Here is a 6,589-nt window from a genome sequence, read left to right on the forward strand (position 1 = left end):
TGGTGTTTAGACTTTGAAATCTAGGCTGGGTTACTGTAAAGCATTTTCTGCCAATTGCTGATGTACAGCGCCTTCAGAAAGTATTCCTACCCCTTCACTTATTCCACATTTTGTTATGTTACAGCCTAAATTCAAAATGGGTTAAATATATTGTTTTGTCACACATACACACAATACCCCATAATGTAACGGCTGTCGTCCTCCTCTTCTGACGAGGAGAAGCGAGAAGGATCGGAGGACCAATATGCAGCGTGGTAAGTGTCCATAATGTTTATTTAAAGACATTAACTGAACACTACAGAATACAAAACAATAAACGTGAAACGAACGAAACCCGAAACAGTACCGTGTGGCAACAAACACTCACACGGAAACAAATACCCACAAACCAAAAGTGAAACCCAGGCTACCTAAGTATGATTCTCAATCAGGGACAACGATTGACAGCTGCCTCTGATTGAGAACCATACCAGGCCGAACTCAAAACCCCAACATAGAAAAACACACATAGAATGCCCACCCCAACTCACGCCCTGACCATACTAAATAAAGACAAAACAAAGGAAATAAAGGTCAGAACGTGACACATAATGACAAAGTGAAAAGATGTTTTCAGAAATGTTTGCAAATTTATTGAAAATGAAATAAAGAAATATCTCATGTACTATATAAATATTCACACCCCTGAGTCAATACTTTGTAGAAGTACCTTTGGCAGCTATTACAGCTGTGAGTCCTGGGTAAGTCTCTAAGTGCTTTCCACACCTGGATTGTGCAACATTKGCCCATTGTTCTTTTCAAAATTCTTCAATCTCTGTCAAATTGGTTGTTGGTCATTGCTAGACAACCATTTTCAGGTCTTGCCATAGATTTTCAAGTAGATTTAAGTCAAAACTGTAACTCCGCCACCCGGGAACGTTCACTGTCTCCTTGGTAATCAACTGCAGTGTAGATTTGTCCTTGTATTAGGTTATTGTCCTGCTGAAAGGTGAATTAATCTCCCAGTGTCTGGTGGAAAGCAGACTGAACCAGGTTTCCCACTAGAATTTTACCTGTGCTTAGCTCCATTTAGTTTATTTTTCATCCTGAAAAACTCCCCAGTTTAACGATTAAAAGCATACCCATAACATGATGCAGCACCATTATACTTGAAAATATGGAGAGTGGTACTCAGTAATGTGTTGTATTGGATTTGCCCCAAACAAAACACTTTGTATTCAGGACAACAAGTTAGTTGCTTTTCCACATTTTTTGCAGTATTACATTTGTGCTTTGTTGTAAATAGGATGCATGGTTTAGAATATTTTTTATTCAGTRCAGGTTTACTTTTCACTCTGTCAATTAGATTCATATTGTTGTGTAACTACAATGTTGTCTATCCATCCTCAGTGTTCTCCTACCACAGCCATTAAACTCTGTAACTGTTTTCAAGTCATCATTGGTCTCATGGTGAAATCCCTGAGCTGTTTCCTTCCTCTCCGGCAACTGAGGAAGGACACCTGCATTTTTGTAGTGACTGGGTGTATTGATACACCATCCAAAGTGTAAATAATAACTTCACCATGCTCAAAGGGATATTCAATGTCTTTTTTTTACCCATCTAGCAATAGGTTCCATTTTTTGCAAGGCATTGGAAACCCTCCCTGGTCTTTGTGGTTGAATCTGTGTTTGAAATTCACTGCTCAATTGAGAGACCTTACAAATTATTGTATGTGTGGGGTACAGAGATGAGGTAGTCATATAAAAATCATGTTAAATACTATTATTGCACACAGTGAGTCCATGCATCTTATGTGACTTGTTAAGCACATTTTTACTCCTGAACTTTGTCAGGCTTGACATAACAAAGGGGTTGTACAGTTATTGACTAAATACATTTCAACTTATACTTTTTTATTAATTTGTAAAATGTTGAAAAACTATTTCATTTTGACATTATGGGGTATTGTGTGTAGGACTGTGACAAAAAAATGTGTCCTGATGGGTCTCTCTGAGGGCCAACTGTGGTTTCTTCTGAATACTGGGACAAAACAGACAACAGTTACATCACTAATTGTCATATTTTCTGATCATGTATCTCTTTATGAAAAGCAACAAATCATTAATTTCAATATAAATCTTTATGCATTTGCAGATTCATTCCTACAGCCTAGTTGCCTCCAGAAATGATCTAAGAGCAGAATAAATGTAACGGATGTGAAATGGCTAGCTAGTTAGCGGGTACGCGCTACTAGCATTTCAATCAGTTACGTCACTTGCTCTGAAACCTAGAAGTAGTGTTGCCCCTTGCTCTGCAAGGGCCCCGGCTTTTGTGGAGCGATGGGTAACGATGCTTCGTGGGTGGCTGTTGTTGATGTGTGCAGAGGGTCCCTGGTTCGCGCCCGTGTCGGGGCGAGGGGACGGACTAAAGTTATAMTGTTACATTGGTGCCGTGACCCGGATCACTGGTTGCTGCGGAAAAGGAGGAGGTTGAAAGGGGGGTGAGTGTAACGGATGTGAAATGGCTAGCTAGTTAGCGGGTACGTGCTACTAGCATTTCARTCAGTTACGTCACTTGCTCTGAAACCTAGAAGTAGTGTTGCCCCTTGCTCTGCAAGGGCTGCGGCCTTTGTGGAGCGATGGGTAACGACGCTTCGTGGGTGACTGTTGTCGAACTGTCCCTGGTTCRAGCCCGRGTATGGATGGGCGTGGGGACGGACTAAAGTTATACTGTTACATAAACAAAGTAAGAATAGTGAAATGTAAGTTACTAACCAATGGGTAGAAATAACTGTCAATTCCTCCCATCTTGTAAATTTAAGAATTCTGTGTGATATAGCTTGTTCTTGTTCTTATTCGGAGTTGAATGTCGTGTGCTGCCTCTACCCATTTATATAGTTGAGCCCTTCCCCTCTTTTCAGTTACAGTTCCCTGTGATTTTTAAATGGGACTTGTTATGATACAAGAAGTTAACAGTTCTTGCTTGTTGGCTGTAATTGGTTGTTTACTGTATCCATGACTACCCATCTAATCAATCGATCAAGCAATGCTCACAGAAAAACAAAACAAGGTAAGTCGAACCAAATTTTGCTAGGTTTCGTCTCACAGGCCTTCCTGTCAAACTCATCTTGTTTACTCAAGTTATTACTGCTTGCTAACCTTAACCCTAACCCTAGCTTCATGTCTACATCCCAGTTCAACCCTAACTCTAGTTTCATGTTCAAGCCTGACCTCAACCACAAACCTAACTTCATCCCGGTTCAACCCTAGGCTCAATGGGGGGGTAGCCTCAAAGTTGGAGAAGCGGACCAAAAACTGGAGAGTTGCATGTTCGAATCCCAGTGCAGATGGGGAGAAAAAAATCTGCAGAGAGTGAGCCGGCAACTGTAGGGTTGCTGGCATCAATGTCTCAATACATGCCGGTTCAACCCAAGCCTCAACCACAACCCTAGCTTCATGTCCACATCCCGGTTCAACCCTAGCCTCAACCACAACCCTAGCTTCATGTCCACATCCCGGTACAACCCTAGCCTCAACCACTGCCCTAGCTTCATGTCCACATCCCGGTACAACCCTAGCCTCAACCACTGCCTAGCTTCATGTCCAACATCCCGGTACCAACCCTACGCCTCAACAACTGCCCTACGCTTCATGTCCACATCCCAGTACAACCCTAGCCTCAACCACTGCCCTAGCTTCATGTCTACATACCAGTTCAACCCTAGCCTCAACCACAACACTAACTACATGTCCTCAACCACAATCCTACCTCTAACCCTAGCTTCAAGTCTACTTCCAGGTTCTAATATAATATGGTTACATCTAATATGGTCTAGAAGAAAAATAAATGCACACCTATTTAGGCGAGGTGCTGGCTAGCGGAGTAGAAAACTTAAAAAATAAGGAGAGCTGTAACACTCTAGGAGCTCAGATGCAAAAATGTAATTACCAACGTTTCGACAGCCAAGCTGTCTTCATCAGGGTATAATCACAAACACTGCGGTATGACTCGTTTATATAGTGTCAAAAGACACACAGGTGTCTAATTATTGGTTAATTCTCAAATATTAAAATGGCATACAAAGAGCAGCATACAAAAAACAAATGGATGCATACGATCATAGATTCATTTTAGACTACACAAGCTTCGTCTCTGCAATTTCGTCTCTGCGTTATATTGGCATCGAACATGTCACCCTCCCTAGGAGAGGGGGTGACCTTGATCATTTATTGTTGAAACGAGAGGCTGCCTGGATCTTTAACTATAAAGACCCTTGCTCCCTTCGGTCTCAACGTAGACTTTGATCTGAAGCCATTCTTGTGATTATTGTGACTTTGCCATTGTAATTGTTTGTAAACTTGTGTAGTCTAAAATGAATCTATGATCGTATGCTATCCATTTGTTTTTTGTATGCTGCTCTTTGTATGCCATTTTAATATTTGAGAATTGCACCTAAATGTAAACAGAACCGGAACCTATTTCAGTCTAAGTCAAGCACTGATACGAAGTAATCAGGTAGGCCTATTTTATGACGTTTCCATTGGATCAGAGCATGACCATTTTTCTCTTTCACACTGAGTGGTTATCGAAATGAAGAAAGCTGGAAAGATTTTTCAAATACATTGAGGAACTATTGTAATTCTCAGTGGAGGTTAAAACAGACTTTGTTTACTTGCTGTTTAGATCATTAGTGGTGGTATGTTATTAAGCCAATCAGAAATACTATCAGATCCCTAAATGGGCACATTGATATGCCTACATTTGCACGTCCTTATTCAACATTGACAGGAGCGCTCCAAACAAAAGACAATGGCTAAATTTACAAAACTCGTAAATTGAATGAAATAAACCAAAACTTGTTTCTCACAAGTGTAGCATAGGTTGTGTACTCTGCAAGCAATGTGTCCACTCCGACAATGACAATGGAAATACTAGAATAATAATATTGAAAGCATTAAAATAATTTAGCCGTGGGGCTAGGAGAAAATTGAACACATTTTGCCAAGGCTAATGCCTTGTTCTTATGCTATGCTGAGTGACTGAAGCATTATTATAACAGTAACATTTTGGGAATKTTAGCTGTATTTGTGGTCATGCTCTTATTAGGCTCCTCCTTTGTCTTTGTAAGTTGCCCGGCTAGCTCAGTCGGTAGAGCATGAGACTCTTAATCTCAGGGTCGTGGGTTCGAGCCCCACGTTGGGCGCACTGTTTTTTTGCGCTTCTAACCTCGCTGTGCTCATAGACGTAAACACAAGACTGTAGCACACCTCCATAGTGTTCAGTATTTGATTTGATTTCTTAATTAAATGATTTATTTTAAAATTATCTAGGAACTTTTGAAGTCGGAGTAAGGCTAAATATTATTTAAAAAATACTATTCAAATATAAATATTATTGMATTTTTAATAGTATTATATGTATAATATTATTTTTTTTGCCTCATTATTTAGTGAACAAATTAATAGGTATTCAATTCCATAGCTGCAAAATGTTGAGACTATTGCTGGGGAGGTTGAGAAACCACTTTCTAATTAAAAGAAAGCGCCCAACGTGGGGCTCGAACCCACGACCCTGAGATTAAGAGTCTCATGCTCTACCGACTGAGCTAGCCGGGCTCAGTATTCTGGGTTAAACCCCTCGTTTTCTATGCCTGCTACTCCCCCCAACCCGCTACTACACCCAACCCGTCACTGAGCGCTTTCTCAGGGACAAAACACTTTATTTTAGCTACTGCAATCAACTCTGTCTCTGTGGATAATCGACTAACCCGTTAAGACTGTTAGGTTGGTGGTTTGAGCCCACCCAGGGACGCAATATTTCCATTTTTCCCCTCCTATGTTCTTGTCTGCGATTTTTCCTTTCAGTCAACAGTGGGGGAAAAACATGGTTTTATGGTTTACTAACTCAAACTAGGTAACACTTCAATAGTAGAGTACTTATACATGAACAAATATTTCTGAGGATCATTTCCTGACTTGTTGTATGAAACCCTACTGCTAAAAAAAAACGATAACGTCCCTGGGTGGGCTCGAACCACCAACCTTTAGATTAACAGTCTAACGCGCTAGCCGATTGCGCCACAGAGACACAGCCCTTTAGAAAAAGGGAGGTTTTATATCCTTTGCTTCTCCTGCTTGTAAAAAAACAGTGTGAATATCCAAGAAGATTTTTTATAAGCCTAGTGGCACCGCTTTGTTGTCATTTCAAGCTGCTCTTCCCGTGTCCTACTTAGCCTCAGCAATATGACGTAAATGCAGAAAGTAAACGGGATAGTGGGTCAATTTCTGCAATCATGTAAGAAAACTGTGGCAAGACATCAGTAGATTTATAATTTAACACTTTTATGAAGGTCTTTATTGGTACTGTATGTGTATATATATATATATAGTATATTATATATATATATATATATATATATATATATATATATATATATATATATATATATATATATATATATATTATATATACATACACATACAGTACCAGTCAATAGTTTGGACACACCTCCTCATTCAGGGTTTTTTTTATTTTGACTATTTTCTACATTGTAAGATAAATAGTGAAGACATAAAAATATGAATTACACATATGGAATCATGTAGTAGA

General features: G+C 39.8%; 3 non-coding genes across 3 annotated transcripts; 1 reads left to right on the plus strand and 2 right to left on the minus strand.

Annotated features, from left to right (window-relative positions):
* Window positions 1–5,110: 5,110 nt before the first annotated feature.
* Window positions 5,111–5,183, plus strand: trnak-cuu (transfer RNA lysine (anticodon CUU)). The gene has a single exon. It is a non-coding gene; the product is annotated as a tRNA-Lys (tRNA).
* A 339-nt stretch (window positions 5,184–5,522) lies between these two features.
* Window positions 5,523–5,595, minus strand: trnak-cuu (transfer RNA lysine (anticodon CUU)). Its single transcript has one exon. It is a non-coding gene; the product is annotated as a tRNA-Lys (tRNA).
* Window positions 5,596–5,993: 398 nt separating this feature from the next.
* On the minus strand, window positions 5,994–6,067 carry trnan-guu (transfer RNA asparagine (anticodon GUU)). Its single transcript has one exon. It is a non-coding gene; the product is annotated as a tRNA-Asn (tRNA).
* Window positions 6,068–6,589: the final 522 nt, after the last annotated feature.

The sequence above is a fragment of the Salvelinus sp. IW2-2015 genome, unplaced genomic scaffold, assembly GCF_002910315.2.
Source record: "Salvelinus sp. IW2-2015 unplaced genomic scaffold, ASM291031v2 Un_scaffold2186, whole genome shotgun sequence".
Classification (NCBI taxonomy): Eukaryota; Metazoa; Chordata; class Actinopteri; order Salmoniformes; family Salmonidae; genus Salvelinus; species Salvelinus sp. IW2-2015.